Consider the following 22856-nt stretch of genomic DNA (forward strand, 5'->3'; position numbering starts at 1 on the left):
CACAGACGTCGTCCTTGAGAACCATGTGATTAATAATGGATGCAGTGTGACTATATGCCAATAGCTGGGGCGAGCTGTAGAGCAGTTAACTGCAATACTGGGTTTGAAAATGTGCCTCCTTCCATCTCCACATCTCAAATGTAAAATGTTTAAATTAAGAATTAAATTTTGCCACCTTAAACTGCTCCCCTTTTGTGGTTTTGCAGCAATAGGATACAGGAAATCCCTGGAATTTGATAATCTAGTCAGAGCCTGCCCTTTAGCTACACACCGGCATAACAACTGCAGCATTTCTACCTAAAGAATATGCATGACATCCATGTAAGATGTTTTATGAAAATATGGGCAAAAATATCCTTTATAAATAAATGACTTTGGGTATTATACAGGCAAATTTTCAGCAGGAATACAGTGGATTAACACCACAGTAGATTTAGAGTGTCAAAGCTCAACACAAAGGATTTCTCACATTATTGTCATCCTATTATAATAAAATTTATGAAATGAAACAGCTGTCAAATTAGTATATAAGATGGGAAATTCAGTCCAAAACCCAGTTTTTCCTCTGTGAATCTATCTGTAGTGCTTGTTTCTAAACTGATATTACATGGCCCTGCTCCAAATTTAGAAACATGCAAAAAGAAGTCTGCTGACAGCAACATCTGCGTCATTCCTCCTTTAGATACATCTTCATTGTCGGGTGAGACAGTGTGCAGAAAACAGTTTATTTTATTTTAGCCTGAGTGTGATCTGAGAGAAGCCAAGCCTGCTTTGTTAGTTAACATGTAAATATTGTATACTGTTAGCACCACATGTAGCACAAATAAATTAGCAAGCTGTAGACTAATTTGCTAGGGGCCATTTCTACGTCTCTTAAGAAAGTTAAAACAGAAAGCAAACAAGTTAAACATCCATAATTAAACAAAATTTAAATACTTTCTTAAAATCTAGCAGAGAGGATACTGTATCTGGGCCAAAGAAGACACTAGAGTACTCTAGTTAACCAAGGTTTTGGTGCTGATGAAGACGCACTTCACATAAAAACATTATTTGCTTAATAAACTTGGTGTTTTAAATGAATACAAGTGGTCCAGTGCCTTCTTTGAATTCAGTCCTTGTAAAATGAACCAGAGATCCTCTTCTCTGCTACATCGTCTGCTTGTGTGAGGTGTCTGAAGCGCACAAGATACCTCTTTATATTTTCTTCAAATTTCATCCAATGCTGTCACTAAAAGTAGGCTTGAGAGTTTTTTGTGCTGTATGAACTACTTTCAAAATGGACGGACAGATGGAGCTTTATTGTAATTCTAAAAAAGGATCTCTAAGGGAAATGGTGGATGAAGAAATATCCGCCTGAATTACAAAAGAGTACATTTATTGGCACTTAGCAGGTTAATATATGCAGCACACTGTAGTGATATGCACCATTTGCTCTAATGGTGGTAAAGTCTTAATTCTCTATCTCCTAGAAATAGAAATGTTTACTATTCTTTTCCTGTTTAATAAGAAACTGTGTGTCGAATTACCTTTGCAATCACACTTGAAATTCAAAATGTGACATATTATTGCAGAAGGTGTTTTTATAGACAGAAACTGAGCCTCTACTGCAGCACCTTCCAGGTCTGTGACAGTCCAGGTAACCATTGGAAACAGTCTACTATGCAGAGGACAAAGGCAAACCTGAAGGATGGGACCTGCCAATGATTCCCCCTTGTGTGCAGCCACAAGACTCACAAGCCATGTTGATTTACTGACAAAAACAAGGTCCCCTTCTGTGTGAGTCAATGCTGGTGTGAAACACTACTCAAACAGGATATTTCGCTCTTTACTGGTGCTCATCTCTCAAAGGTAATGGCTTGGAAAATCTGAATGTCTTTAAAAGGCAACAGGGACTACAAGGCCATTATACATTTCTTATCCTACTGACATTGCCACCACAGCTTAGACAGGCTGACATACAGGGTCACTAGCTTATTACTTTCTCATAAGTGGTACAGTCCAAACAAAGAGAAAGCTATCATAAAGACTTCATTTAGTGATGGTTGCCAGTGTAACCTGCACATGGCAGGTCGATTCAATGTCAGTCCCAACCATTGCTCCTATCATAATCATTTCAAGCATTTACAGGATGTGGAACTGGAGTCTTTGCAGTAGCACCAGGTGACACCTCAGCCCTTCATGCGCTGTAATATTTCAGTGGTACCTTTACGTTTTTTTTCGTTATGTTTCAGGTTCAAAAAGCACCCTCCAGAAAAAACACCTATTAAGAGGTGCTGAAAATCTATCTGTGCACCACGAGAACATGTGGTCAATAGCTGGTGTACAAGACTTACCTCGCTAAGCCGGCTTATACTTTAGCTCATAGCACTTCTAAGCTTCTTAACAAGTAAGCTCAAACAGAGCTAATTATTCATGGACAGTCTGCATCTCAGGGAACACAGCCAGGTTCCAGATGAGTACCTAAAATCATGAATTTTTCACTGTAACATATGGAAACTGTATAATTACCTATCCTACCATGCAGGAACATCTATCCTTGCTTTACACACTATAAACGTAACACTGCTCTCTTCTATGCTTATTATCCTGAAAGGTAGTCTTGCATCAAGCCTTTGTCATCCACAATCCTTTGCTTCTGGCTTGGTAAGCTTAAACTGTGTCACAGCTATGATATCTTAAATTAAAACTGTAAGTCAGCTGGAGCTGTATTTTCTCTCATGTTTTCAGATTCAAGGCAAGCTTTTGTCCCCAAAGATTTAAAAGCTGACTCATACTGTTAATTGTTATTCATCTTTATATGGCTTTCCCATGTGCCTTTGTCATTTTAATTTAGCTACTTCAAAGTCAAAAGTCCCCTTCATGGTGCTTTTCTGTTATGTTACTAACTATCACCAGAAATGGGAACATTTTGCGCATCAGATAAGAGGAAGAATCTGGAGTTTGTCAATATTGAACACTAATTACCCATTTCCTGCCCACTAATATTAAATTAGTACTCCACTGTAAATATCACTTATGTAAATTAGTAGTCCACTATAAAGAGCAAACACTGTATATCTGTGAATATATTTCATGCCAAACATGACGTCACTCTTATTTTTCTTCATATTTTCATACTGCCATTTAATATTTATATACCCAAGAAAAAACAGATGATAAAAATTGTGTGCATCTGCTGAAATTCATTTGCAGCTGCATCAGAGATCCCAAAAAAACCCCAGAGGTATTACATTTGCATACCATTAGCAGAGATACTTCATTACGTTTACATTCTAAATCCTACTTAATCTTCTTTTTTTTTCTGGCACATCTACATTGATTTCCACATGTATGTAAATTGCTTGCAGAGGCACTTCATCACCTCACTGACAACTTTATAACTTCATTCTGATTATCAGCATATTACCTAAAAACTCATTTATGAGAGACAATTGGATCACCTGTGAGGATCACCGTTGCGCAAAGTAAACATAATTGTCTATGTAAGATTCTACAGTAATCTGATCCAACATGATTAACAGGGAGTTTCTAACAATGTCACACTCCAAGTCAAACATATTACTGTGAAAGTAATTATTTATTTGAATACTAGTAGGACAGGCTTTTGTATGGGAACCATAATGACCTTAATTCTACCTGCAATATAATGGGATGGACAGTGGGAATATGGTGACAACTGTGTATTAGGTGCTTTCTATAAACAATGGCTAAATTACGTAGCAACAAAGTAACAGTTTGTATGAATAGATGTACTGCTAAATTATGATGCTATCAGCCAAATTAAATGTACATGGTATGCAAAATACTTTCTGTGTAGTATGTCAGAACAGGGCATAATGTGAAAATCTACAGTCAACTCCTGAAAGCGACTGAAGGTAATAATGTATGAACTGACCTCAAATGATGTAGGACTCAAAATAGAAAAACAACATTCAAACACAATATTGAAACTTTTATACCATTCACAGATGTACACGTGCAATCGTCACATCACAGAGGATGTACTGTAGTAAGTCAAATTAGGCCTACTATGGTGTATTTATCAACCATTTTACTGCTTGATACAAACATTTAAATTGAACTGAAAATTAGCAGTCACTTTTCATGACTTCAAAAAGGCTCTACCCCATCTGATATATTTCTCCCAATTTTTATTCAGTTGGTCAGTACACCATTTTGATACACTTTGAAGTATCAACAACTATTGGAAGGATTGTCATTCATGGTTCCAGAGGATGAATCCTAATGACTTTGGTTCATCTAGCACCACCAGCAGGTCAAGGTTTTCATTTGAAATAGCTCAACATCTACTACATGCACTGGCACAAAATTTGCTACAAAATGTATGGTTCCCACATGTTAAATCCTAATGACTTTGGTGATCCCCTCACTTTTCTTCTAGTGACATTGTAAGGTTGACATTTTTTTTTTTGTTTTTTAGTGAAATGTCTCAACAATTTTTATATGGAATGCCATGATATTTGGTATAGATAGCCATGGTCCCCAGAGGATGAATCCTAATAACTTTGGTGGCAGTGGTAAACATTATACCTGCTTCACATTGGATGTTATCAGCTAGCTCAAAGCACTGCTGTTCCTAAGTACAGCCTCAAAGAGCCGATGACATGGCTGTACACGCTTATTTTTGTCATTTAGCTTTCTGGTTTTGCACACACACACCAGCCCTCAGATAATGAAAAGACAAGCATATGCTGTAGGTATTTAATTTAACTTTAAAACAAAATGACAAAAAGAATGTGTCTAGCTGATGAAACTATCTTAACTTAACAATATAATTTCACAATATAAATAGCAAAAAAAAAAAAGTTCCAGGATTGCTAAGCCCTAATTTAACATTAGCCAAAAATTATTGACAACATTTTAAATTCAAATTGCAGTCTCAGAAGATGTTTTCTTTAAATGTCATGTTACAAGGCTGAAACAACCTTTTAACTTGTATTAAATATCAAATTACCTCAGTGAACAGTATGATCTAAATGTTCACTAACTCCTGGAGTAATTACAGTTACATTTTCTTTTTTCAGTTAAATGAAGAGGACTTGTTAGGAAAGCCATTAAATCTTTAATTTTACATTGTAATACTGCATGGGATTCTAGGCAAAAAAAATTATTTAGAAATACTAGGCTGAGAACATCATATTGACCACGACAACGACTGTACTGTTCTGCTTATGTTTGTATCAAGTGAACTACATGGTCATAGGGCATTCTCTCTCACATAGCAAGTATTTCACCTGGAGCCAAATCATTTGGATTCTATTAAGTGGACCAGAATGATAGAGCTGTAGGCTCATCAGCCATATTCCTGTGTGCACTGACGTGATAGTGAGCTGCTGTAACAAAAGAGTTTCCCCTCGGGGATCAATAAAGTATTTCTGATTCTGATTCTGACATGTTAGGCTGCCAATTAGACTAGAGCCATGCTGAGAGAAACGCCAACCGCAAGTCAAACATGGAGGTGCATCTGTTTTGGACAGGGCTTGTTTTACATCTTTAAGTCTCTTTATTGCATATCTAATTGAGAGGGACAGTTGATTTAAAGTTTCACTCCTTGCCAACACATAACCTGCACTGAAAGCCAGTACAGGAACTTTTTAAATCAGCTTCCATCAACATATTTTTAAATATTCATGATTTTCTGTCATAGGTTAAGATGAAACATAGTGAATCAGAGCATCATGCTCAAAAAGCCCGTCTTTCCATATTTTGTCTGATAAGAGTTTCACTTTCTAACAGTTTTAAAGGATATTTTTTACGGTAAAATACAGTGGAGAAAGATGGGACAAAGAGAAAAGAGTGATATGTAACCAAGAGTCCCTGCTGGATTCAAATACAGCATATCACGATTACATAGCACACATTTTATCCAGCTGAGCCACCAGGATGCCACAAACACCTAACAGGTTTGAGGGATGTTTGCTGCCATGGCAACGCAGCAAATAACAATGATGTGTCTTATCAACAAGCCTACAAAGGAAAGAACACCAAAGAGCTTGAGTCAACAGACTCAAAAGTGATCAGAGGGTCTCAGGAAGTAAAATTTACTCAAAACTCTATTATTCCACATTGTTTCAGTAAAACAGCATTTGTATTTTTTGCAGCAAAATGAAAAAGTATTGAGGCAAAATATCTGTATTTCTTTTCCCTAAATATTGCCAGTGAATTTGGTCTCTGTGCATTTCACAAAGCTAGAGCAGCTACACACTAACATTAGCATTTTTATCCCAATGATTTTCTATGTATGCTTTAAAACTGAATTTCTTGTGGCTATGTGTAATGATCACAGGAGACATCATTGAAAACCGTAAAATGCACAACAGATTTCACTGTCTAATAAGATGAAGTCTCTTCCCCAAAGCTACTCAAGTGACAGCCAGCTGCCAAGTGTCTTGCTCGCTCAGCTGTCTAATCCAAAAATTACTGACATGTCAAGACTTTCGCAGCTATAAAGCAAGAGGGGTGTAACGGTTCTGAATGTTTTCGGTACAGCAGAGAAAACAAAGGAAATGCATAAAATAACATTTTTGTCATTTATTTTTAAAAATGTAAACATTCAACAGTGGCCATAATTCATACTGTAACAGTTCAGGAACTCAAATGCTGGCATATTGTCAATATGAAGGAAAAAAACAAACAAAAACAAATAACACAAATGGCAGTAATGATCCAAGAGACTCTGCCTTGTATACTCAAATATAAAATAAAAAAAATAAATTGTCCATTAAGACAAGTGCAGAATATTTATAATTAGCTTTAATTTACCATTAAAGCCAGCAAATTTAACTTTTAACATTCAGTTCAAGTTCAAGCAAAGTTATCCAAGACTATTTTCAAGTTTTACTCTTCTTTTCAGGTTTGTTTTCAGAAAATAAGAGTTTGTCCACATTGCCTGAGAAGAGGACAGATCTGTTGGCACTAACAATGTCCCCAGCCGTTGGAAATACCCTCTGGCTGGGGACAGAGGTAGCTGGTACAGCAAGGTAGCGTTTTGCTAACATTGCAAGATAAGGATACTTTGACTCACGAGTCTTCCATCATGCAAGTGGGTTGCAATCCAGGGCCGTCCTTTATCATGTATGATGCCACTTCTTCATTCACGAGCTTAGGCAAAGCAGTTTTTTCTGTGGCTCCATCCTGCAGTATGAAATGACAACAAATAGAGGGAAATTTAAATTAGAAATTGAAAGCTACCATTGTAGCAGCAATAGAGAAAGCCTTAAAAATAATAACCTTGATGTAAAATAAATGAAATACCTGCTCTACACTGGGCACAATCTCTGAGGTGAGGCGGTCGTAGATTCTCTTATGGCAGGCGCTATCCATGTGAGGGAGGTTCAGGGTCTCTGAAGTATCTGTTTTCTCCCGGTTCTCTCTAACAGCATCCTTAATTTCTCTTACTGTGGGGCTGTCTCTATCATTTGGTTCCATGGATTTCAGGATCCTGATTTTGAGAGGTAGAATCATTGAAACTGAAAGTGTAGTTTCAGAGCTCATTACTGTTGCAAGAGTTTTCAGGGGTTTAAGAACCTCGATCACATCCTCTCCCACTTTCACATCCCGGTCAGACATATTAACACTGTCTTTGTTCTTGAGTGCTTTTTCTGTCAGCAACAACTGGTGCACTGTCAAAACTATCCGGGTGGAAATTGCACGACTATTTGAACAGTAATGGTTTGGGTCACGCAGCACAGTGATGCAGTGGTTAGCACTGTCGCCTCAGAGCAAGAAAGTTCAAACCTGCCGGCCAGCCGAGTTTGCATGTTCACCCTGTCCCTGTGTGGGTTTCCCCCGCGTGCTCCAGCTTCCTCCCACAGTCATGCAGGTTAGGTTTAAGGCTGCAACTAACAATTATTTTTATGATCGATTAATCTGTCGATCATTTTCTCGATTAATCGATTACTTGTTTGGTCCATAAAATGTCAGAAAATGGTGAAAAATTTTGATCAATGTTTCCCAAAGCCCATGGTAACATCCTCAAATGTCTAGTTTTGTCCACAACCCAAAGATATTCAGTTCAGTGTCATAGAGGACTAAAGAAATCAGAAAATATTCTCATTTGAGTAGCTAAAATCAAAGAATTTGGACATTTTTTCTTAAAAAATGACTCAAAACAATTAATCTACTAACAAAACAGTTTGCGATTAATTTAATAGCTGACAACTAATCGATTAATCGACTAAAAGTTGCAGCTCTAGTTAGGTTAATTGGCGACTCTAAATTGCTCGTACGTGTGTTATGTGAGCGTGAATGGTTGTCTGTCTCTATTTGTCAGCCCTGTGATTAACTGGCAACCTCTCCAGGGTTTACCCCGCCTCTCACCCAACGATCGGACCCTCCAAAGCCATAAGCAGGTGTAGCTAATATATGGTCACAGGGCGTACCGAACCAAGTAAGTCGCATACCAAACCGAACGACCGTTACATCCCTGATAAAGACATTCATGAGGAATTCTTTAATTTCATGACTGACTTTGACATTAAGGCTGTAATGTACTCCATATTCTAGATGAACACATGTTCCTCCAGTCCTCTTTATTTAACAGCAATGATAGTACATGTGATTCAAAAGGACTTTTACACAATTATGCCATATTTAAAATACTGTCAGGATGGTTGCAATGATAATACAAAAATATATGTATGTTTTCATTCAATTTCAAACCCCTATTTATATAACAGTGTTATTAAAATTCCTGTGTAGTCTAAATACAGTCAAATCAAGATACAATGGAAGCTGAATGTCTTATCACAGTCACTCAATCGACTTCTCCTCCCCAACCGTGGATCAAAGGGGTATCCATCTCCTATTACTGAGCTAATGCCATGCGCTCTTTCAGTTAGAGGATTTCTTAGACGTTATCTTCTTTTCATCCTGAACCAGAGCTTTATTTCCTCTGAGACATGCACTCACAAAGCAGCACCCAATCATCTAGCAAAACAAACAAAGTATGAGACAAGAGCGAAGGGAAAGTTGTTTTAAGTTTTATATTTCACCTTTTGTCAAATTAACATGCAACATTTTACCAATTAGGTCATATATTTGTATTTATTTATGGATGCTTTATTCGAAAAATTCAAGGCGACAGAAGCCAAGCTGAGTCAATAATTGTTGTTTTTGAGATTCAAATCTTACTGCACTGCTGAGCTCAAGCATGGAAATCCTGACAAATCTAAGTTGCCTTTGGTTAGGAGGATTAATAATTAGAGACACTGACAGCAAAATGCTCCCTAAATTAACATTATATCATCTCTGCAGTATGATCTTGGACACTTGCGGTGAGATTTGTGTACATGAATAAGATTTTCCTAAAGCTATGAAAACTAGAGAGGCAGTTCTCTAATCTTTGTAGTGACACTTGTTGCTTCTGTTATAACTAATTGTAATTGTATTAATATGGCGGTAACAATTTATTTGAAGGTGGATTCATAAGACTGACATGACACCGTCATAACTATGACATGAACATGAAGGAGTCTTTATGAAGGTGTTAAGTGTCATTCGGTCAATTATGTCACTTTTAATGCAAAGTTGACATTGTTTGTCTTTGTTATGACAACTTTACATTAATCAAGAGAAAAATGTCTTTGTCATTACAACTTGACATTAACCAAGAAAACATAACCATCGTCATAAACATGCCATAGCAGGCCTAATTATCAAACATAAAGAAACTATTTAGCTTTATGTGTTAACATTACATTATACTGTCATATGTGCTTGGTTTTGACGACTGTCATGAGACCATTATAATTGGTTCCAAATGGTTGCACATTACTTGAGGTCAAGGGAATTATTCATGACACAATTATAATGTCACCTTCAAATAAATTATAATCCACCTTCAAATAAAGTGTTACCAATATGGCAGTGGTGTCTGCATTTATACTAAAGTCCATCTAATATTTTGCTATATTCCACTAGTAGAGTTAATATTTAAGTGTAGAGACAAAATACTAATAAGTCAATCAACAGGAAATTAATTATTTTGATCTTTGGGCTATGGACATTTTTTGCTTTTTTTTTTTGGACAAACAATTAACAGATTAATCGAAAATGATCGTTTGTTGCAGCCCTACTTCAGTGTCAGATTGAAGTAGAAGAAGGGACTCGAACAAACTGAGATGCAATGGCACAATTAATTAGTCAATTGCCAGAAAATGTATCAGCAACTATTTTGATAATCAATTAACTTAAATGATTAGTATAAATCCCATATGTTCTCTAGTCCCAGCTTCTCAAATGTGAGAATTTGCTGTTTTTTCCAAAACATGCTCATACCTAAATGACAGAATTGATCAATTGTCAATGACTCCCAAAACCACATATACGACCATTCCCCACAACGACATATATGACCACTGGAAAGTACCAGCGACAGGTGTACTGCTTAAGTACGTTACGTAAGTCACGTGACCTAAGTCACATGAAAATAATTAGTTAGTTGCAGACCTACGAGCGACGAAAATAATCCGTCAAGAGGAAACCTCCCTGTATTAATTAATTTACCTCAGTAAAAGCACATGTTAAATAAAGCAGTAAAATGTACTGAAGCATCATAAGTAAAAGCACTCACTCTGGACCCTTTGGACTCTCAAGAGTGTTCATTTAAGACTGTCCATTTTAAAGGCTTGCACCAACAGCTACCAGACAAATGTAGTGCAGCAAAAAGTTCAGTATTTCCTTTCTTTGAAAGTATATATTTGTGCAGAATGGTAAACCTGAGATAAAGTACCAATACCTTTACAGTAAATCAGTAAACATACTTTCCATCTTTGCTAAGTTAAATGATACATGAAGCCCTGCAGGACAAGTCTGGAGTCTTCAACTATCCATCCATCCAAACAACCAGGAGGTGGCTGACACACTTTATGAATGTCCTATATCACTAATCTTGGCCACCATAAATGAGGCCCTTTTAGTCAATATACACCAAGATCACAATGACTACATCCAGTCTTCATCTATCAAGTCTCTCGATAGAGAAGACTGATCTAATGACCTGATTTTGCTGAAGCCCGTCAAAGTGCATCATCAATAACTGTAAGCATGGATGACTCCAAAATGCCAAAAGCATGCAGCTATTGCCTGTTGGAAGATAATCACTCTTTAGATTATCACTTTACATTGCTGGGCTGGTTTGTTTGCTAGTTTGCTACATAGTATATTGATGTTGGTATCAAACAATAAAGCTTTCATATCGTTTCACGTCTCAGCAGCGCTCATACGAACATGATATACAGCTGACCTTCGACTGGGCACTGTTTACTCTGACACAAGTTTGGTTGGTATGTCTCAATGTATCTTGACAGACAGGTATGCTGAGGGCTGAGAATGTTATGCCACTGCTGTTTTTCTTTCAACAGTGGAGTTTGAGTTGGTGTAGCTTTTGTTTTGCCAATTCATATCTCATGTAAGTCAACGTCACCCACCTGCCCTCAGTGCAGGGCCTCACAGATGATTCCAGACATCACAAAAGATTCAATCAAGAACATGGCATGCTAAACCACTCATCCTTCAGCTGATTTGTCTTATATAAGCATGCCAGTTTAGAAATTTGGCAGTGTAGAAAAAAACAAAAACAAAACAATGCTTTGGGTTAATTGGACTCTAGAGAGAGATTTCCAATTATTAGGATGGCAGTCTATCGGGCAGAGTATTACCTTTGAAATGGCCAGTGATTACACATTTAGTGGAGGAAAATCGTCATTTCGTTAAAACATTCACGACCCTAACATTAGCATTTATATTTATGGCAGTTGGCAGACTGGCTCATCCAGAGCGACTTTAAGCACTGCTTGGTTTTCATAATTAAGACAACAGCATCGGATCAACTGAAGAACTGAATTTGGCAGTGACCTGATAAGTGTCCTACAGAGAGTTAACTGGTATGCTGGATTAACAAGCTTCTACTCTTTCCCTTGAACACATTTCCATTTATGTAGGACACAACAGGCAGTCACACTTCACTTAGTGCAATATAGGATACTGTCTTCCTTGTAGAAAATGCTGGTCAAAGTGCTCACATTGTCAGCATGGCAATTTTTTTGCACTGAATGGTAAAAAATTGCTTTCTGTTGCATTGTATCCCAATATTAAATAGGCATTCCACAAGCTTTAAGCACAAGGAGGTACAGAGATTGTACCATTATAGTTTATTATAGGCTAAATTTGGCTGAAGCTGCATTATTACTTGGCAGTAGCTTCACAAAGCATAGCGTGTACTTGATGCACTTCACATGAGGCTCTGTTCCAAAAGAAATAAAGAAGAAGTTTTTTGGTGCCCCACTAAAGACAGGAGCATCCTCAAAGAGGTTTTGACAGAAATCCTCTTTGAGGCACTAAGTGTTATTTCTTGAATGAAAGTCAACAGTGTCACTGTTCACTGTTTAGAAAATGGTATAACGTTTTAATCACAGCACATTGTAGTGTTGAACACAGTTACACAACAAATGTATTGCCATTTAACAGTCTTATAGATGTTTTTATGTCCGGTTTCTCCTTGGTGTATCCCATCACTGGCTAAAGCAGGCTCTGTTAATATGTACAAATTAGTCAAATAGCCCAGAAAATAAGCTAACACACAAAGAGTTGGTCTAAGAGAGAGTGACACCAAGGACAGACACACATTTTTGGGCATTTAGAGGCGTTATTAGGCACAAAAACTACAATACTTACATTTTACCAAAGTAAAAGGACAAAAAAAGTTTAAAAGCTGGGTACCATATTATACTACAACTATATACTTATATATACTTTCAACTTATATTTATATACTTAGAGTATGTATTGTGTTCACTGGGATGCAGATGGTCGCCCACCTAGAGCCTTTAGGTTCTGTTCAAAGTTTCTGCTTGTTAAAAGGAAGTTTTTCCTTGCCTGCGTCGCCAAGTGCTTGCTCTTGGTGGGAATTGTTGGGTTTCTGTAAATAATATTATGAAGAGTATGGACCTGCTCTAAAAAGTGCAACGGTATAACTTCTGTTATGAATTGGCGCTATATATTGAATTGAATTCAACTAAAAAAGTCACTTAAAAACACTTTGATTTTTTTATTGTGCTGTTCAGGGCAGGAATTTCACCAGCGGGCACAATGGCCATGGCTGTCGTTGCCCCTCTGTCTAGCATTGATGCCCTCCTGAAAATCGTATGCTCATCGGCCACTGTGGCCTTGGTGCCATGCTCTCTTGCCTGTTTTGATTTTTTCTTTCTCCGCCCTGCCTCTCTGCCCTCTTCTATCAAGTCCGCCCCAGCAACGTAAAGTTAGCACATGTACTTGATTGTAACAGTAACGTAATCAACACGTGTGGTGTGACCAGAGTGGACCAGTGTGAAAGAGCTCTCGTTTGGAAGCCATACAACCGGCCTAAATTGCCTTGGGTTGACTTGAATGGATTGGATATATTCAGTAGATGGATGGATGTAACAGTAGATGGATTTCACATTGATAGGACTGAGAATGGGTGCTGACTAACCCTGAAAAAAGCTATAGCTATATCATGTAAATTATATTATGCTAATCTATGCTATACTCAGCATGGTCATCCAGCGAATGCAAGCAACACATGAAAATTTCATGTTCTGCAGGATTAACTCGGCCTACTAAACAGCAAGTCAGTGTGTGGACACATGGGAGTCACTGGGCACAAAAATCAATTCCAAAAAAACAAGTGCATAAATATCACCAAAAAGAAGTATTACTGAAATTAACTCACTGCTGGAAACAGTACATCAGCAACAGCTCCTGTAATTAATAGCTAAACATCAGTGAACAATTTGGAAACAAGGATAGAAACATCCAATAGACGTTGATCTGATTTTCTGAGCCAGGCTTTAAGCTCTGTCAGCAAGAAATCCACCCTGCTTAAGTGTCCTTCTGCTCATGTATGTGTAATAATGTGCTGATCGATGTTGTTATACTGCTTACTTAAGAAAAGTGCAGCCAAATAAATAGACCACAATGCACAAACTCTTCATTAAGTAGGTTATCAGTAGGTTGTCTATTAACAGGCAATTTTGATTTTTTTTTTCTCAATTTCACATTAACATTGGGGAAGAAAATCAAACATAAAATCCCATATTGCTTATAACACACGCATTTTATCTGCAATGGCCATAATTAAGATATTCTACATCCATTACTTTCAGTAAACATTGATCAATAATTATTTGTGCTACATTTCTTCAGAAACTGTTCTCAGCTGTACCTTAAATCTATTCTGAGAATGTGCTCAGTATTTCAGAGTTATAAAGCTTTCAAAGGTGTCAAAGATTTAAACAGCAATAATCTGTAGCTTTACACTAATATAGTGTAAACTATAAATAAACTTGCTAGGTTGTTATTGTTTCAAAAAAGCCCAAGGCAGTAAATTATCAGTTTGTGAATCTTGTGTGCATATTAGATAAATATAAAATAACACATGCACCAAAACCTGCACCGAAGTAGAACTTATTTCATGGATTCTGGCCAAATGCATGGATATTCTGCTGCTGCTGTTTCTTTGAGGTCCATAAGCTGTGCATTTTTGTGATGATCAAGCCTAGTTAGACTATAATCAATGCAGCAGTGGTCCTCTGTAAGGCACTGATGAAATTCTCCTCACACACATTTAGACTATAGGGAGAGATTTTAATCAAGTTCTCTGATTCATCGTCCCCTATATGTAAAAAAATAAAATAATATAAAAAAAACCTTAAAGTATTGTAGTTGCACAACATCAAACAGCACAAAGTGAAACATATCCACATCCCACAAATTTCCTGGAACAACATGCATAGATCCTTTGAAAAGACAACCAGATAAAAATATGGTCAGTGACAAGATATTATTCACAGACTTCTTGTTTTTGCACTAGAGTGCTAGATTATGTATGCATTTCTATTAAAGCCAGACATTAAACCAAACAGAGAAAACAGAATGTGAAGGTTGAGACTTTTAACCGTTCACTTCACTAGAATAGTTAATGCTTCTGCGGTCTTCCAGCCTTTAATAGGCCGCAGAGTTAGACAACTCCAATGAGACTGGTGCAGTCTGATGAAGAGCACGCCATCCGACTTTCTGACAAACAAATCAATATGTAAGGACAGAATGATCTCTCATCACAGTTGCATATTCAGTAGGAGTAATTCAGGGAGGCATTAGATTTTTCCTAATGCCTCAGTCAAGAATGAATAGTGGATTAAATGCACTACATTTTGTCCGATGCTTCTTAGTTCAGAGAATAAAGTCTTAATAGGACTAGTAAGACCTGTGGTAGAAAGCGCTGCACAATAATATATTGTTCTTATGCATTATTTAATGGGACTGTGGGGAAGATAGTGTTTGTGTGCATTTCAAATTCTGTATGAGAGCATGTAGCTCTCTTAATTGGCTTTCTCAAGAGAGCCAAAGGGAAATGCTGTTCTGGTAGAAGATATTGATCAATATGACTAAATGCAGCTACTGAAAGCATGATCTAAATCAATGTCACCTTCAGGTAAACAGTAGAAGACTAGAAGCTGCAGTTTAAGTTATCAGTGGTAGCTTGCTATGATGCTACGCTCAGCCAGTGTTTCTTGTTTACATAGAGATATCATATCATTTATTTAAATGGCCATATAAAGGCTCTGACACAGTGTCGGGAGCAACAGTTTAAGGCTGCTGCAGTGGCAGGATGACTGCACAACAGCGGTTCTTGAGGGAGACAGATGCCACCAATAATTTTCTTATCCGAGTCAACAGAGGGAAGGGCGACTGGCTGGTACCATGCAGTAGATCTCATGGGTATAAAATGTGATGCTCTTCTGCAGTTTAAATGCCACATGCTCTACAGCAGGTGACTTGTTTTTCCCAATTGAATATATGTGTCAGGACACAGCTGCTCCAGCAGACAGGTTGAATATGGTATGCTTGGATTATGACGGCTGCTTACCACTGAGCTCAGCTGGGTACAGTATTTGTGAAAGAATTAGCTTTCTAACCTCCATATAGATCCTAATGTGAATCTGTATCCCTCCTTCAGACAGCTAGTCTCTGGAGATTGCTCTCCACTGCTTGCTCCAATAGCCCCCTACACCAAGCTCCTATTGTACATTCTGGTCACACCCTATTGCTCCATTTTACATGTGACACTCATCATGTGGCACTGAGCAGGTCAGTCCTTAAGCACCAGCACTCCTCGCACTCACCTGTTTTATCAGTCATTGTCAGAAACAAACAACTTTGAATTAGCCATGGTGCATGCTTAAGGCACACGTTCATGCTCTGTGACAATAAATGACAGTTTTCCTTATTCACATATACTGCTCAGAGGTGAGGGGCTAAAAGCCTCCAACATAAAAGGAGCCATGCAGCAATCATCATTTCCAAAGGTTACCAAGTCAGAATAAGAATGTTCTTAAGACATACAAAACAATCAAAAAGTGCAAAAATGATTAAGTCTATCTACTCCGTTTTGTGAACTCTTTAATCATATTTTTGGAAGGTTTTGGAGAGTTTTCTGCTGTTATGCTTTGACTGCAGTTGAGGACAGTTTGTTTCATCTCAATTTATTGATTATTTTCTACAACAACAAGTGTTTGCCAGTACGTTTGATTGACTGTAACATGTTTGTAGTGAGTGTAGTTAATTTATCCATTGTCAACACTGCTTGTCCTGTGTTGAAAATGGATGTCACAGGGGACGGCAGCCTACCCCAGCATGCACTGGGCGAGAGGCAAGGTACACTCTGGACAAGTCACAAGACTAACACTAATAAAGTCACACTCACCTTCAAACAGGGAAAATAAAGTTTCCAATCCACCTAACGTGCATGTCTTTGGTCTGTGCATGGGTTTTTTTACGCTGGTTTTCTCTCACGCATGCACACAAACAGTCTGAGCTAATAAATGCATTCAAATCCAGGCCAGGACCCTCTTGCTGTGAGTCGACATCATACCCAACATGCTGCACAAAAAACATTTTTTATGTCCTCGACCATTGTCAAATAATTCATTCTTTACTGATGAGTAAGAAGAAACATTCTTTGAACAGGGTAATCTGTACATGCTTTATCAAATATATCACATAAGTGATCAGTAGCTATGTTTATGACTTGTAAAATATCACTGCAGTAACCTTTTAGTGTAATATTTTAGTGTTCTTACCTTTTGCTCTTATTGAAATTCATGATGCAGCGAAGTTGAAAAGTGGAAAGTGTTTTATGCCTCTTGAGGCCTGTATGTTATTTACCTGTGTTTCCTCCAGTGTTCAGTGCTTGGAGTGCACCGCTGCTTTTTTGTGTCACTTTGTTACTCTCTAACCTTAAAAAATAAATTCCAAGGGTAGCTCTAGTTTAATTGCTTCAGTGCTTTAGTGGCTACTCCTTTGATCTTTTTGGCTAGTTGTAATTACACTATTCTTTAACTTTTTCATGCATCTTGAGCACTAAATAACTTGACTTGCCTTCGGAGAAACATCTCTCTCATTCTGTCGACTGATAACAACTTAATTGGTACTTTCTCCTTTCTTTACTGGGTAGTCCAGAATTAAAACAATTAACAAGTTTATTCACTGACATCACTTCTTTAAAGTCTGTCACTGTTTGCATCATAATATCCTTTGTTGCTTTGTTGTTTTATTTCCAGACAATGCATGAATGTAAAGGCAGCCGAGCAGAGTTTTAAAAGTGGAAATGAAAATTCCTTCACATAACAAGCAGGGCTCGACAGTAATGGTTGCCAGGTTGCCATTGGCAGCCATTTTGAGAAATTGGCAACCAATTCTTGGCCTTTGGCTGCCATCAGTGGCAGCTAGGGATGGGAATCGAGAACCAGTTCCCTTTCATAATCGGTTCTAAATTGTCCAATCCATTGGAATCATATGTCTTTGAGTTGATCAATTCCTTTTATCGATGCCGGCATGCCAGTCGCATTTCTCTGATCTCCTCTGTCTGCTCCCTGTGTTTCATCGAGGGCGGGGCTGAGCACACAGACGAAGCGGAGGGGAAACAAGTGAATAAACATTACTCGAGTTGATGGCAACTCGTTATGTAACGCTGAAATTCAACCGTCGTGTTCTGTCATGAGATACAGTGACTTAAACGGTGATAGTAAGAAAAGTATAAATAATATGTAATTTGTTAAGCTATGAGTAAAGGAAGTCCACTAGCCACTAGGCTAATTTATGCAGTGCGCTAATAATAATAAGGCTTAAGCTAATAATGATGACTAGTCCGTTTTTTGCAGTCCGTCCACCCCCCCAAACCAGTCAGCTTGGGGGAGGCAAACTTTGTACTCTTTCTACACTGTGTTCAGACCATAGACTGTAGGTTCAGACTCATAATAAAACAGTTGCACTGACGCTGAAAACCAGTGTAGGCCTACTTTTTTCCACACAGAAAGTTAATCAGAAATCAATAAATCGATAAAGAATTGGACCGAGAAGCAGAAGTGATAATGGCATTGGTATCAACAGAATTTTCATCCCGAGGGGCAACCACTTGCCACTTACTTGCGTGCGCACAGGCATCTGTTTTAGAGACAATGGCGAAGCAAATTAAGTTGTTTGACTGTGGGGTGAAAAGTTTGTTGCTTTTAAACATTCTTTTATGTCACATTTTCATTATTAAGCTGACGTGTAACTGCATAGTATCTTAATTACTCAAAATATAAGGTGACTAAAAATGGCAACCATATTTTCAGTTTCGGCAACCAAAAGCTGATGCCTGGTTGCCAGCCTGGCAACCACTTTTAAAAGTTAATGTTGAGCCCTGACAAGACCATTGACTGTTCTCAGTTTTAACAAACTACTTTTTCTTAATGCTGGAATCAGATTCTCATCTCTGCACCTCCAAGCCAGCACACATTACTGTGTGGTACTAGGATATTGCACATAACTGTGTATGGGACTGACTGAAAATCATGCATGCTACTGTAAAAGGCACTTACTATATACCATTTTGACTCTTAGAATTATAACTTAGAGTAACTTGAAAAAAGTAATCTTTGGAGCAAATGTGTATATTTTGCAAATGTCAATCCGCGAGCATGACTCACTGTAAATGGCTATTTCAATATGCCTTGTATAGAGAACAAAAACAGGTTGATACATTCTGTTATGAAGTCTTTTATACTGCCAAATACAGATCAATAGCTTGTGCGTTTTGTTATTCTCTCATTCCTGCAGAGGCTGATAACCCTCTACTGGTCCCGATTTCATAATGCTAACACATGACACCAGCACCATGAGCAGCTGCTGTAACACAATGCAACAGAATGGCAGGGAAGAGAGACCCCATTAATCTCACACCACGGTCCGTATACAGCAATCTAGAAAGCAGGAACCATTGTCACTTTCTTTTTATGCATTACCTGCTGAGATATGAATTTGTTCTGCAGTCGTTTTCTGCCTGCAATAGCATTGTTAAACATGGAAATGTTGGCAATAATGCATGATAATGATAATGACCATCCTGCCTGATTTCATTAGGCAAACACATGACAGCAAGTGCTCTGAGCTTCTGCTGTAACATCCTGCAACACATTGACAAGCCAAAGACATCATCATCACCACTTGCAACACACACAGAGTAAAAAAAGAGATCTAAATACATAAGAGTCCTGCTGCACACACTGCTAATTCAAATTACAAATCTAATAAGGCTCAAGGGTATCAACCCTCCTAAAACAAGACCTCATTAACCTCTGTTTTTAGGAGTCTTTTCAAGTCATTTTTGTCAAAACCTGTATGATGCACAGCTTTAACCAAACATAATTTCAATTTGCTCTATTCACTCAGCTAGTCAAAAATGCAGGGTTCAGCCTTTACTGAAACATATCACAATAACAGTGAGCCAAGCCCCTGAGCTAGCTGCTTGTGCTTTTGTTTTTTTGTTTTTTACCGTAAAAGCCTTAAATGACGTATTCAGTATGTTTTTCTATTGCTCTTAGACATGAGGCATCTGTCAGAATATGGAACGATGCCAATGCCACATGACAACTTTAATTTTTCATCTTACTGTGTAATTTCAGTAGACAGCTGTAAAGAGGTGGTACCATGTAGGGACATACATACAATCCTAAGGCCCACTAAGAGTAAAGGAGGGTGTATACAGTAGATGCAGCTGGTAGTCACTGTTTTCCAATAGCACTGCAAGCTGCAGCAACACTCACTGCACGCCCTGATGTAGCAACACGGCTGGCCAATGCCTACATCTTCCCCAGGGGATGTCTTGTAAGGTATTATGCGGATAAAGCAGAGCTATATGAAGGATGTTCACTTGACTTTAGTGTAAGCATACTGACATCTAACCCAACCTCAATCTAATAGATTTACAACCTTGCTACCTCCACGCAGGCATCCTGGACCCTCACTTCTCCCATCTGTTGTTGCCAATGTCCTCTGAGTGATGAACAGATATTTCCAAAGACCAGACACTGACCTCTCCGGCCCTGCATGCCAAAATTAGAATAGCCAGAGTATAACAAACTTCCTACAAAAGCTGAGTTGAATCTGAGGAGGGTGAGTTTATTGAATAACTGGAAAATGATGAGAGGGGCTAAAAATTCCAGCTGCAAACGTAATAGGCAGCATTCACTCACAGCGCCCATGAGATCATTATCATGCTGCATCAGTGCTTCTGTATCCCTTTATCATCTCTAAAGCTGGTTAGTTGATTGTCAAAAACAAAGGTGCTGTGCAGCCCTCTAACTCACATACACAGTGCACACACGCTGCTGAGGCCTGACTGACTATTAAACAAAATAATCATCTCGCTATATGCCTTTAAACTCAACTCAAAAGGCACACTATCAAGTTTTCCTCATCATTCAAGCTCTGTGGCTCCACAGTAAAACTGTCCACTCTCTCAGCAATCAGAGCAATTTGCCCTGATGGGAGGATTTCAGTGCTGCTGCTAATTTATGAAAAGTCTCTCTGCGTGCTGATGCAGACACGCCCGGGCCATTTCCACATGCACTCCAATCTCTGGGAATTCAACTCATATGTCACTGTTTAACCATCTTCATTGCAGTTTGGAGCCACAGTACAGCTACCGTATGACAGGGCTGTTTTGGGCCAATCTAACACACTGTATAACAGCACTAATACTATCAATAACTGCTCCACCATGTGAGGACTGAATATCTCAAGTAGCCTAAACACATCTCTGGTAGACAGGCATCATATTATCCAGCAGACTACTGTGAATGGCTGCTAGATAGATAGATAGATAGATAGATAGATAGATAGATAGATAGATAGATAGATAGATAGATAGATAGATAGATAGATAGAGCATATTGAAGGACTATTATTCTACATTTAGTAGTTTGCACAATCAATGCGGCACATCAGACATTTGGACACTGTTCAGCTCTTCAGAGATGCACAGATTTAACCACACGTGTCAGGAGTGCAAACTTACCAAAAGTGAGACTAATAAAGCAGATGCCGAATGGTTGATCCTATTGCACATGATTTCAGCCGTCCACACACTTGTCTCACTGGATAAATTCACAACGAATCACAGACGGTAACGGGAGTTCATTTATTCCATATTCACGCGTAAAACCTTCTCATTAGGCTGGTACGGGCTTGTGCTGAAAAATCCAACGGACTGGATGAGCGACAAAAGCTGCTGAAGTGTCATCAACAAGAGACCGTGGGATATCTTCTAGTTACCTGCGTCGGGATAAAACCCCACCTTAAATCCCAGTACGATCCGATTGAGGCGTAAAGGCAGAAAATGTAAAGCCGAAATCCCAAAATCCAAAAACTCAGGAGAGTCCGAGGCTTGCGTCCGAGCCGTGTTCAAAAAGGTTAAAGCGTCAGTAGCCTACGTGGTCGTATCAAGTCCCCCGCATACGGGTTTGTAACGCAGGAATACGGTGGATTAAATTTCCAATAAACCTCACGCTTGTTATAAACTGCGGTACAGATGGTGTCAGGATGGAAAACTGCAGTTTTCAAGCGATAGGTTGCGCTCTTGAAAAAGCCTCTGAAGGTTGGCGTCAGGCTTTCAAGTCCGTCAAAAATCACGAAGGTCGAAAACTCTCCGTCGACACCAGTTTTCTAGTAATTACAGCACTACAGCGCCGTTATCACGCCTGTTTTACTGGCAGTTGTTTGCCATTACTGTAGCTATTTGTTGTTATAACTTCCCCAGTATAAAGCGCAATGAAGGAATCCCACCCATGCACTGAGACCGTTTTTTTCTTTCTCCTCTAACACTATGCATACCCATACGATTAATTAGTTTTCATACACGACTTGGTCTTTCCTGCTCCTTCAACAACGCAATGTGGGATGTGGCAGGAAATCTTGCTGTGTCCTAGAGAACAGGCAGCCTTTGAAAATGCGCCTCTACTCCTCATGCAGGCGTCCACCTGCGTAATAAGAGCCCGATATAAATGAATGCATGTTGTCACGCCATGATGTCTGGAGCAGTGCAGAGCCAAGTGACCGGTGGCCACATTCTTGTTATCAGAGGAAACGACTGACACCTTTCATGGACAGTGCAGCACTGCAGCAATGTGATGTCATTTGGGCTGCGTTTACAGCATATACATGCAAACTGAGGGTTTCTTTCTCTGTGGTGAAGATAAGAAGAAAATGTTTTTAACATGACGGTAGGTTCATACAGAGAGGAGGCGCTATGAGGTGTTTGTGATTCTCTGGGATGGGCTGGTAGCTCATGGTCCAGCACAAGATACTGCAACAGTGGGGAAGGAGGGAAGTGGATGGAGGTGGGGTGTAGGGTCAGTGCTGCACATTCACCCCCCTATAAGCCGTGTTTACTGCTTTGTGTTCAGACTGTAATGAATACCCTTTTATTTTTTTATCCTTCTCAGTCTTGAATGCCCATCATAATAAGCAGAAGC

At 38.6% G+C, this 22856-nt stretch overlaps 1 protein-coding gene across 8 annotated transcripts in view; it reads right to left on the reverse strand.

Annotated features, from left to right (window-relative positions):
* The window catches only part of lrfn1 (leucine rich repeat and fibronectin type III domain containing 1), a 168660-nt gene that overhangs the window by 89545 nt on the left and 56259 nt on the right, over nucleotides 1-22856 (reverse strand). For 2 of the 8 annotated variants that reach the window (XM_044203088.1, XM_044203091.1), the window contains exons 2-3: nucleotides 7276-7462; nucleotides 7046-7155 (exon numbers count right to left, since the gene is read on the reverse strand). The exons of 2 other annotated variants lie outside the window; for them this stretch is intronic. The gene's annotated coding sequence lies outside the window, so the exon portion shown is untranslated. Of the gene's footprint in view, nucleotides 1-7045; nucleotides 7156-7275; nucleotides 7463-21400; nucleotides 22555-22856 lie in introns of those variants that run through there. 4 more of the 8 variants (XM_044203097.1, XM_044203090.1, XM_044203089.1 and 1 more) reach the window with 3 other exon arrangements.

The sequence above is a fragment of the Siniperca chuatsi genome, linkage group LG7 (genome assembly GCF_020085105.1).
Source record: "Siniperca chuatsi isolate FFG_IHB_CAS linkage group LG7, ASM2008510v1, whole genome shotgun sequence".
Classification (NCBI taxonomy): domain Eukaryota; kingdom Metazoa; phylum Chordata; class Actinopteri; order Centrarchiformes; family Sinipercidae; genus Siniperca; species Siniperca chuatsi.